The sequence below is a fragment of the Salminus brasiliensis genome, chromosome 13 (genome assembly GCF_030463535.1).
Source record: "Salminus brasiliensis chromosome 13, fSalBra1.hap2, whole genome shotgun sequence".
Lineage (NCBI taxonomy): Eukaryota > Metazoa > Chordata > Actinopteri > Characiformes > Bryconidae > Salminus > Salminus brasiliensis.
The window spans coordinates 6,163,758-6,176,533 of record NC_132890.1 but is presented as its reverse complement, the minus strand read 5'-3'; the positions used below and the strand labels follow the sequence as shown (position 1 = coordinate 6,176,533).

Here is a 12,776-nt window from a genome sequence, read left to right as displayed (position 1 = left end):
ATACTGCCAGGACATCTTCAGAGGTCTTGTGGATTGCATGTGTCGATGGGTCAGAGCTTTTTTGGGGGGTTGAGGAGAGCCTAAATGATACTAGACAGGTGGTTTTAATGTTATGAGGTCTGGAACGGGTCCTAAAGGGAAGCTGCAATGAAGAAACAGTAGAAGGTAGTGGTTGTGTACGCTCGCTGTAAATGCACCCATACTATCTACTACAATAGAAGGCTCCATGGAGGCATTAGGGCATTGAACAACCCTCAAGGATATGGGTCTGTGTGCCAGTAATTACTTTCTTTTCACCACGCTTCCTCAAAGATCAAGAGAATCAGCCCTGAAGGCGTCATTTTAATTAACCGCTGACTTCACATGCAGACAGTGATGCAGCCATACTGTTCACGGGTCTAACATCATTTGCTTTCTGGCCCTGTGTCTTACTAAAGGGGGCTTTGTTAGCATCAGTAGTTGAAGCCCGCTCTCCTGCGGTGGGCCTGAATTAGGTGTAATTGTGATTGTTGTACTAGTAAATAGCTGTGCAGGGCTGCCGCTGCTATCTTTGCACTGGTAGAAGGATGGCTGCATGTTAATGTGACAAGACTAGTTTACATGGAACATGGAGTAGTAATGTACAACCATAGGGACAAAAGTATTGGGACACCTGCTCTTTCATAGTTTTTTTCCAAAATCAAGGGTATGGAAAAGAGGTCATCCTGCTTTTACTGGAGTATCTGTCTCTACTGTCCAGGGAAAAGGCTTTCTAGTAGATTTTGGAGGAGCATCGCTGTGAGGATTTGATTGCATTCAGTGACAAGAGTGACAAGTGTTATTGAAGTCAGGTTGGATGCTCTCATCCCCAACTCCCCAGCTCGTCCTGAAAGTATTTTGGAGATATACAGAATAAGGAAAGAAAAACGACGTATGTGAGAAGTTCTCTCTACATGCAGCGGTGAGAGAGAGAGAGAGAGAGAGAGAGACAGAGAGGAGAAGGAGGCACGAGAGCCAACAAAGCATCTTAATCTACACCTAAACCTGAACATAACCTAATCTTAACCTACACCTTAAACTACACCTACACCTGATTGTAACCTAAGATTAACCTACACCTTAATCTACACCTAAACCTGAACATAACCTAATCTTAACCTACACCTTAAACTACACCTAAACCTAATCGTAACCTAAGCTTAACCTACACCTTAATCTACGCCTAAACCTAATCGTAACCTAAGCTTAACCTACACCTTAATCTACACCTAAACCTAATCCTAACCTAAGCTTTACCTAAACCTTAATCTACACCTAAACCTAATCCTAACCTAATCTTAACCTACACCTTAATCTACACCTAAACCTATTCGTAACCTAAACTTCATCTACACCTTAATCTACACCTAAACCTAACCGTAACCTAAGCTTAATCTACACCTTAATCTGAACCCAAACCTAATCATAACCTAATCTTAACCTACACCTTAAACTACACCTAAACCTGATTGTAACCTAAGATTAACCTACACCTTAATCTACACCTAAACCTGAACATAACCTAATCTTAACCTACACCTTAATCTACACCTAAACCTAACCGTAACCTAAGCTTAATCTACACCTTAATCTGAACCCAAACCTAATCATAACCTAATCTTAACCTACACCTTAAACTACACCTAAACCAGATTGTAACCTAAGATTAAACTACACCTTAATCTACACCTAAACCTGATTGTAACCTAAGATTAACCTACACCTAAACCTGATTGTAACCTAAGATTAACATACACCTTAATCTACACCTAAACCTAATCGTAACCTAAACTTAACCTACACCTTAATCTACACCTAAACCTAATCGTAACCTAAGCTTAACCTACACCTTAATCTACACCTAAACCTAATCATAACCTAAGCTTTACCTACACCTTAATCTACACCTAAACCTAATCCTAACCTAATCTTAACCTACACCTTAATCTACACCTAAACCTATTCGTAACCTAAACTTAACCTACACCTTAATCTACACCTAAACCTAATCATAACCTAATCTTAATCTACACCTTAAATGCAAAAATACTATGTGTAATACCCCCCATGTGCAATTAAGTCATTTGCTGTAAATAATATTGTTATTGATTTTTTTATATTTATTTATATTGTGTATATAGTGTAAATTATTTATCTACATTTTTGTAACTGAGTGTCTGCTATCCCTTTCTGCTGTGACACTGAGAATTTCCCCACTGCGGGACTAATAAAGGACTATCTTATTTTAATCTACACCTAAACCTATTCGTAACCTAAGCTTAACCTACACCTAAATCTACACCTTAAACTACACCTAAACCTGAACATAACCTAATCTTAACCTACACCTTAATCTACACCTAAACCTAATCATAACCTAATCTTAACCTACACCTTAATCTACACCTAAACCTGATCATAACCTAATCTTAACCTACACCTTAATCTACACCTAAACCTGATCATAACCTAATCTTAACCTACACCTTAATCTACACCTAAATCTATTCGTAACCTAAACTTCATCTACACCTTAATCTACACCTAAACCTGTTTTTAACAAAACCTTAATCTACACCTCAATCTACACCTAAACCTATTCGTAACCTAATCTTAACCTATACCCTAACCTTAACCCTTGTTCTGAACTTAACCTTAACCACAGTGAAATGAGGACCCCTCACCGTTTCTCCATGAATCCACGGTCCATTAATTTCTCTTTTTAAAAGATCAGATCAGAAACAGCAGGATTTCCCAGCGCTGTTTTTTTTCTTCTTCAAGTACTTGATACACAACCCATGTAAGTGTTTGTGCTGCCAGTCAAAGCATTTCTATGTTTTTCTAGGTTTTGCGTAGACTCCTCAGTCTTCATCCACCGTGTGGACCATTACACCCCTAAAGATACTGCTGACAGAGATTCAGTTCAGACTAGTGGCGTTAAAGTTTTGGTATTCACTCACAGGCCACCACACCATCCTTCACTGGTCACACCTCAACCAGCTGTCAGGGCATGTGTTTCTTTGAACCGCTGGGATAATATCAGCTTATCTCTCGGCTCTGTGTTCAAAGGAGCAGCGAGTGTTTGTAGATGAGCTTTACTGTGCCTGCTAGTCTCATGAAAGACCGGCATGAAGTGCCGGAGGTGACCCCCCCACCTCCCCCAACCCCCACCCTTCATCTCTCTCTCTCTCTCTCTCTCTCTCTCTCATTCTGAGTCTCTCTCTCACTTATGTTTTCAATGAATATTAAACAGTGAAACACAGTCGCTCTGGGAGGTGTCTCTAAACATGGACTTGCAAAATAGGTGTTCAAAATGTGCTTACTGGCCAAAGTGTGTATGTGTGTGTTTGCGTGTGTGTGGTCCTTCTGTGTACAGGAAGATTTTAAGAGAAGACCAGTTGTGTTGGACATAGATGGAAGTTGGCCTTCACCTTTAACCCATCCATGCAGGGAACACTCACACACACACTAGTGAGCAAACACATGATAACACAATGAGGACCTACTCAGACGAAGGCAGGTGGTACTAATGTTATGGCTGATTAGTGTAAATATTGTATACCTAAGTATAGTATATTGGATACATATGCATAATATATGGATACATATATTTTGATTGATGGTAAAGACATAAATGTATGTATTTATTAAAATTATATAATACATTATAATATGATATAATAAAAATATAGCTATTAGGAGCAATTATTCGCAGAAATTACAACTGCTCAAATAATACAAAGAAATTACTAATAATTATAATGCAGAGAAGTTATTATTGAAATTTAAACACTAATAATTAATTATTAGTGTTATTAATAATTAATATTTGAACTGTGAGAGAATTCAGAAATCACTATGGTGAAATAATCTTGACGGACAGTCACAGCTCTCATGTCTCAGCTGGCTCTCCACTAGTCTTTCACACTGCTGTTGGGACTTTATGCCATTGATAGTCTGCAAATTCAGGTAACTCAGCTTTGTTTGATGAAATGTCTGGAATAAAACGGCTGCCAAACATATAGATATAAAAAAAATATTTAAACAAAATGAAGTGGTCTCTTAATTTTTCCAGTGCTGTATATGTTTCTATATGATGATAAAAGGTAGAAATATATGCCCCATATTTGAAAATGGCCACATTTTAAAAAGTTGGAATATATACCACCTATATTTTAATAAATGGCAAATCTATGCATATGAACTGCTTGTGTTGTAATATTTGTCATATCATTGAAATCTATATATTACCATATGTGTGATTTCCTAGTAACATGTTAACCCTGTAATGTAGAGACAAAAGTGGATATTTCTGCCTTTGAGTCTATTGATCTTCTGTGACAGCATAAAATGATGATGCTGTGGCTGTATTGATTTCGATATGTGAGGAATGGGATCTAATAAAGCTTTACATTCATAGACTGCCCACAGATCAGCGCATCCAACAATAAAGGCGTCTTATATATGGCGGTCGAACATACTGTAGCACACAGGAGGCTCCAAGTTATATGATACGGTTTACTAATGTGAACATGCATGTAGTGCAACTACCCTGGGGGCAGATTTTAATGAGTCTGAGGGGACTAAGACACTGCCTTTGCATGTATCACCTTCAAAATGTTAATTAAGTTAGAGTTAAGTTGTTCCACCCTCCACCACTCTTCTAGACACTGGTTAATTCTAGTAAATTAAACTGCATCGAATAATAAGGTACGTCGGTCCAGTACTTGATATAATATGACAACAAAGACTCCATTATTTACTATTCTAGGCTATTCTGGGGTGCTTCAGAGATACTCTGGTGAACCAAGACCAAGTTTGACTTATACACCTAAGCTTTTCAGCTACAGAAACGTCACTGCACTTGGTGTTACGTCCACCATCTGCTTGTCTAGGGCTGAGAAAAGGCAAGAGAAGATCTATTACAGGACCCCTCTCCTCCCCCATTCACACCAGCAGGGGTCTTGAGGAACCAAATCGATACAGACCGGAGATACGCAAACCTGCCCAGCCACGCCCCCGCCACCCCCATCAACACACCCCTTTAGGCCGAAAGGCCTATGGGGTTTTCCAGTCAGACAGCATGCGTGCTATTGATTTCTGTCCGCAGTGTTGACTGATCCTTATGCTACAGCTGCATTGTGAGCTAGAGCTGCTCATTGTTTGGGTGAAGTATTTACTCAATGAACAGTGCTAGTGATGTCCTTCGTATGAACTCAGTATGAAAGCGAGAGCGAGCCAGAGATGTTTAGCTAACAGCTACAGAGAGGACACTGAACAGTGGTTCAGTAAAATGCGTGTGTCCTTGGTACATTTTAAGACCAGACAGTTCTGATTTTGTCTGAAAATAGAGACACACATGGGAAATCTGCAATACCAGAACCAGCAAATAGGCCTCCGGCCATCCTTACCACTGTTTTATCTATGTGATACTTACTGACTGTCTCATTTGATGACAACCGTTTATCCGCATATGGGACATATCTGGAACGCACTATATGGACAAAAGTTTTGGGACACCTGCTCATTCATTGTTTCTTCCAAAAGTAGGAGTATTAAAAAGAGTTTATCCTGCTTTTGATGGAGTAACTGTCTCTGTCTTCTACTCGATTTTGGAGGAGCGTTGCTGTGAGGATTTGATTGCATTCAACAACTACCTAAACCATCCCATCATTCCAAGTACTATCATTCCAGATAACACAGTTGCACTGCTCCACAGCTCAATGCTGGGGGGCTTTATAACCCTTTAGCCCACACCTGGTGCCAATAGGTTCATGTTCATTTGCCTCTGAGAGTCCTATTCTACTGCCCATTCCATCTACTTCTCTACAGGGACTAGACAAGCTGCCTATGTGTGTGTACATATGCACATCTGTATCAGCAATGGGTGCAACTTTAAGTAGCTGAATGCATTCATTAGAAGGGGTGTCCACAAACATTCGGACATTGTTAACTTGAGTTGCCATTATAAGTGTATATATAGCAAAAGTATGTGTGTGTGTGTAAGCGTGTGCCCTGTGCCTTCATAGCTCTGCTTTGAGCTCTGTGCCTTGTGATCTAACAGTTACTCTCTCTGTGTGTGGAGCGCCATGGGCTCTGAGTTTTTCCTACTGCTTTTAAAAATGCCTTTGTCTTTGTGCTGCAGAGAGTTTGGGCTGAGGAAAAGGAGCCGAGCTGTCTCTCCCGCAGGCGTATGTATTGATTACTGGCCTACTTGAACTATTAAGACTGCAAACTCAGAGGCAGCAGTAAAAGAAAAGCCGCTAAGCTCTCTTGGTGGACTGATTATTATAGCACACACTCTGCTGCTGCAGGACGGAGCCATATGGAGTGGCTGTAATGAGGAGGTCTCAGATGTCCCGTATTTGAGTACTGGAAATGATCCTTATTATCCAAACCTGGCTTATCTGTGAATATGACTGTCATTTTATATTCATCCAATCCCTTTCTTTTGCTCCATTTACTGTGTTTTCAGCGCTCTCTCTGTCTCTCTCTCTCTCTGTCTCTCTCTCTCTCTCTTTCTCTCTCTTTCTGTCTCTCGCTCTCTGGTTTAATCTGTATAGGAAAGGCATAGGTATAGTCTTATTATTATACAATGATGAGCTGCACTGCATAGTTACAGCTGATTTTACTACCGAGCTCAATGTTTTAACCCTTCAACCCATAATACTCCTACGGTCAGACGGTCATGGAAAAAAATAGGACACCCCATGAAAACCTCAAATTTTGGCTGATTCCGTTTTTTAAGTTAAGTTATAAATGAATATAAATTTTGGTCTACTTTCCATTATTGCTATTAACCCATATTTTAACGCAGAAAGGCTTATTACGCAATAAGGTGTATTTTTCAGTAACCACAGGACTTCTGTACAAACTGGTGGGCCTATTCTTCAGTAATAGACGTTTGTAATAACACTTTCGGCCCGCCAGCGGAATATAGCCCGTTTAAGGGGTTAACTACATATCAAATATACCTTTCATTTCTAGCTTTTTTTTTCGACTAAGCACAGACATTTGAAGCTTGTAAATGACTTTCTATATATTTGATATCTAAAGCATGGAACAAACATTAACGCTGAAGTGTGAATAGTAGCATTGAGCGGCTTCCGAGCGTGTTGTAATCAGTGAGGGTACTTCCATTACCTACATACACCCATAACTCCACCAAATACACTCCCTCCTGTTTAAACATCTGTTAAACTCAGCCCATCATGTGTCATTGTTAACGAGGCGACCAATAAAACGAGAGTTTAACTGAACCGGAGTGAACGCAGGGCTGAACAGTGAGAATTCTAATGAATGCATTCATTAGAAGGGGTGTCCATAAATATTTGGACATGCAGTATATATTCAGTACAAAATGAAATCCCTGAAGGGGTTAATGGGGTAATGAGCTCTCCTCTTTAACATAGAAAGGAAAGTGAGGTGCGTGGGCGTGAGCAAAATACTAGTGGTAGAGAGTAAGTGGTGGAGGGGGCGGGTTTGAGCTAATTCCACACACACACACACACACACACACACACACACACACACACACACACACACATACATATACACTCACACATTCTGAGTGCCAGACATCTAATGAGGCATCCGCACTGAAACCCCACTATTAAGCGAATGCACTTGAAGCTCACAGAGCACATTTACTCACACTAGCAGTCAGAGTGACAAAGCAGTAAAGTGTGTAAAGTGGTTAAGAGCACTCTGGTCCAGCGCTCAGCCGTCCCCGTCTCTTTGTCTAAGTGTGTCTGAGCCATTGCTGCCTTTTAGAGTGTGCCTTTGGGTGCATGGCCTACAAATACTCGTCACCAGTCCATTCATTTCCCTTATTTTACTGCCATACACACACGCACACACATGTTAGTTCTTATAAAGTTTGACATAAAGTCATGTGAAAAGGTTAGGACACCCCATCAAAACTTTTTATTTATTTATTTTTTTAGTTTATTTAAACATCTGGTTGTTTGATGTTATGTTAAGAGTAAAATGTAAAATTCAGTTAATAGAAATGAAATTTCCTTGTAAAGAATAAGTCAGAACCCCCCAAATTAATTAATACTTAAATACCAACCATCAGAATCAGCTGCAGATGATCAGAACATGGTTCGGGAGGATTCTGGAGGAGTGTGTCTTATGTAAACCTCAGACATCGAGTCTGGTTTGCTCTTAATTGTTGGTCAGTAAGTGGTAAAGATCACCATGGCCAGATCCAGAGAGCTCTCTGAAACCTTCAGAAATAAGGCTGTAGGTGCAGACGAGTCTGGGAAGAGGTTTAAAAAGATCTCAGAGCATCATCAGCCGTTCCACTGTCCGCTAAATCATTTACAAGTGGAGAACATTTTAAAATAACTTCCAACATGGCCAGATCAGACCGCCCTAGCAAGTTCAGCCCAAGAGCAGAGACCACAATATGTGTAAGAAGTCTCAGTTGATGTGTAGCCACAGTTGAAGGACAGCATCTACCATCAGAAAGAGTCAAAGAGCAAACAATTGATTCATCTGTCCAATGCACATGCATGTTCCAGACGTACTGGTCTTTGTCAAACTCTGGCAAACATCAAGTGTAGGTTCTTTAGACCTTTAAAAGGTTCTTCACACTCATTCATCGCAGAAAAATGTGGCATAACTAAAAGAATCATTTAAAGCATCTTTATTTTGAAGAGTTTTTTGAAGTTTTATCTGAAGCTTTGGCCTTGTTCTCTCACCCGGGAACTTGTGGGCCCAAAAGCTGTAGCTCTCTGATTATCCTACAAAGTCAGAACATATTTGTCCACAAAGTGTATGAAAACACATACAAACATACACACACTTTCTCCCTCTGTGGCCCTCTGACTCTGTCTTGCTAAGTAGGGTCCTATCCTCCTGAAAGTCTCCTCTTGCTGGCCTGTATGTAGGACACTGTGCCTATAGGGCTGTCTAATGAATGACATTGTTTATGGGAGAGTTGAGGACGCAGCCTTTTTTTTTTTTTTAAGAGGCTCGTCCGCTGCCCTGATTTACTGCCAGCCTGGTCTGGCCTAGTGTTTACCACTAGAGAGAGAGAAGAAGAAGAAAGTAGAGTAAGGAGGTGGGCTTCTAAAACGGCTTAGTAAAATAGTTCATATTATAATAATATAATAGTTCAACCATAATAAGCTTAAATATGGTCGTGTAAGATGCTGTACATTTAGCAATCAATTCTAAGGAATGAATGCGTCCAGATTTATTAGTTACTCTGTGTCATGTTGGGTAGCACATTTCATTGCTTGGTGCAAATGCTGAGAGTACTGGGACAATAAAGTTGTAATACTAATATTAATATTAATATTAGTACTAATTACTAATTTACAAATGCATCACATACAACTGTTGCAGTCCTGTTATGGTCAAGGTTCTCTGAGCGATGCCACAAAAGAACCATTTACATAACTTTTTGTAAACAAGACACTGTTTATGAGTCTGAAGAACCTTCAAATGAGTAAATGACCTTAACATGGTCTTCTTTGAACCTTTAAGAGGTTCTTCACACACGTCTCTTTGTCAAAAATGACATGATTTCATGATTTGGCATAAAAACAACCCTCTTTATAGTTGTGATAATGGATAAAAATGCTGGAATCACACTGATCAAACATGCAATAGTGGCCAGACTTGAGCATTACCTCGTGTTAATCTGTTTAGTTTTCATTAGAAACAACAGAAGCAGGCTTTGCAATCTAAGGGTCTTTACTTGTGTAATCCTGTGAAGCTTGCATAACACATAATCTTTAAAGAGGTTTTATACAGTAACATAATATACGCCAGATTCATTTCTCAAGATGTTTTTGTTTTGCTCCCCTCTCGCTCTCGCTCTCTCTCTTGCTCCTTCTTTCTCTCTCTTGTCCTCTAACCCAAGCCCACCATTTCTTATGGCTTTAATGAGAGGAGAAATCGTCTTTCTTCCACTTAGCTACAGTTATGTGATCAAATCAGGGCACCCCATTAAAACCATTGTCTTTTTTAACCAATTTAAACGTGGACAAAAGTATTTGGACAGCTACATGTTACACCTTATAACATCCCATTCTAAACCTATAGGCATTAATATGGAGTTGGCCCCCTATTTGCAGCTCTAACAGCAGGTCTGGAGACTCTCCTACACTATGCCCTAAGCTCAGCACTCAGGTAACATTTTTACATGGTCTGACACTCAGTGGCTGAACCGCTTTCTGTGGTTCCTGACTCACAGCTGATGGTGGAAGATCTAGGAGGGAAGGGAAGGAATTTCACCAGCTGACTTGTTGAGTTGTTCTCCTGTAACAGAACCACGCTGGAATTCAGAAAACTCTTCAGAGCGACCCGTGATCATTTATAGAAACACAAATATCGGATCAGTATCAGCCGATAGTCAGTGTTAAGAGACGGATCAGGGGGTAAAATCAGGACATCTTAGCAAGTCCAAGCAAGCCCAAGAGCAGACCACAAGATGCGTAAAGACGTCTTGAGCGAACAATCCTTAAATGTCATCCCTGAAGCAGGTAGCTCTCTCCACAGGTGATGTTAAAGTGCAGCATCAGCATCAGAAAGAGAACAAGCAGTTCTGATTTTCAAGGAAGGAGAGCAGGGAGTGTTTGCTGAAGCGTCAGCTTTGTTCTCTTTAAGAACTTCATGACACTTTTTTCTTTGCTTATCCTACAAAGTCAAGACATATTTGTCCTGGAAGTGTATGAAAACACACACACACACACTTTCTCCCTCTCTTTCAGGCCAGTGTCTTGCTAAGTAGGGTCCTACCCTCCTCTTGCTCTCCTGAATGTAGGACACTGTGCCAATAGTATAGCATTAAGAGAGACTCGGCACGGATTGGGGAGTCCCTAGTTTTAAAAATACAGCGCTGTAGCCGTCCAGAACAAAAACTGCAGTGCTCTGCTGTGCACACCATCAGTATAGAAAGAGTGCCGAAAGCCCTCGGACGTTTCCATTGATTCCTGCCTCCTGTGTTAACGTTGTGTTGCCTGTTGTTCTGTTGTTATGTAAGTTTACTCTTCGATTGGTATCTCTCTCTCTCTTTCTCTCGCTCTTTGTTCCCACAGAATAAGCTTTTTAATCAGACTCCACCCTGAACTCACAAGCCTCCCGAGAGCCTGAATAAGCGTCACCTCTCCCCACTCTTTCCCACACATAACTGCACACAGCAGACTCCTCTAACATGTGAAAAAACAATAGCAGGAAGTCAGTTCACCCTGCCGGCTCCATATGTACTGCAGCGTCAGTGGGTAATCTGCATTGTAGAGGGTGGTCAGAGCTTTCTGCCAGTCCGGTTGGTTGGTTTTTCATCTACATGCACACACTGTGCCTCTTGCCTGTGCTATAGGTGCTACAAGCTCAGAAATTCAGAGGGCAAAAGACAGACATGCAGATACAGTGCATATGCATTAATTACCTAACCAGTCTTTCTTGAGAGAACAGGTCTGTCCGTATTCAGGCTTTGTGTGCTTTTATTTGATGGGCAAAGCAGCTGTGAAACCCACACTTACTTTTTCTAGCCTGCTCTACAGATGTTTACTCAATGTGCTCAAGAACAGTGCAACTGTGATATTAGTCATGCTGGATCAGTATCAGGAATTTATTAGTAATCAATGCAGAAATACTGGTAAATCCAAAAGGTTTGCTTACTTTGTCTTCATACTTCATACACGTCATTTGAAAAAGTTTGTGGACACCCCTTCTAATTAATGCATTCTGATACTTTAAGTTGCGCCAATTGCTGACACAGCCTGTCTAGTCCATGTAGAGAAGTAGTGCGGAATAGAATAGATAGACTAATGCCAGGTGTAGGCTAGAGGGGTATAAAGCGCTTGATGGTAGGTTTGGGATGGTTTGGGAGGTTGGGGATGAGATGAGATGGTGAGGTGGTGATCTTCTGCTCTTGTTGCTGAATGCAATCAAATCTAGTAGGAAAGCCCTCCCTGAATAGTAGAAACAGTCTTTCCCTTTGCATCCCAATTCTTTTCCACATCAGCGATGTGATTACTGAAATGTGTATGTGTGTGTGTGTGTGTGTGTGTTTGTATAGCTGAATGAATGTGAGAGTCTTGGCTCTCTTCCTTGTCTGTTGCTCAGTTTGAAGTACAGTAACAGCTGTCTGGTTTGTTGGCCTGAGGTGTGTGTGCATGTGTGTCTGTCTTTCTTCCCCTGTTGGAATTCTACAGCACCTACAGACAGAGACAAACAAGCTTGGCATGCTCTGAGATTTTGGAATTAGTCAAAGCTGATGACTAGGATCTCACTATGACCTGACCTGGCTTTGCATGATGTACCATTTGTGAGAAAATCAGTTGTGCGCTGTGCTGTATCATGGTGTCTTCTCAAAAACACAACCAAGAAACACTTGCTGAGCCTTGCCGCTTTGCCATCAGCGGCCAGAGTCTGAGAGAGCACAACTGAGAGCCCCTCATCACTATTAAGCAGTGTTGGCTGGCACAGGTGTATGTTAGCTGGTGTGGTGGAGCTGGGGTGCCTTCCTGAGAGTATGTCAGCTGCCTGGCGATGCTGCATTGGCAGCAGTTGGACAAGAGGCGTTGGCTCTGGCTTCACGTGTATATGAGGAGATACTGTGTTAAGTCCTTACCCTCCTATTGCTGTGAGCATTGCTAGTGCTAATATATAAAACCCTGGAAAAACAGTAAACTTGAACATGGTCTTGTTGATACTGGAGAGCAACTGATCACCTCCAGGCTCTGCTAGTTATGGGAATATGTGTTGCCATGGAGACCAGGCCAAACTGGAGCTAAAGG

At 40.9% G+C, this 12,776-nt stretch overlaps 1 protein-coding gene across 3 annotated transcripts in view; it reads left to right on the top strand.

Moving 5' to 3' along the window:
• Positions 1-12,776, top strand: part of bicd1a (bicaudal D homolog 1a) — a 45,881-nt gene that overhangs the window by 1,092 nt on the left and 32,013 nt on the right. The gene's annotated exons all lie outside the window — the stretch shown is intronic.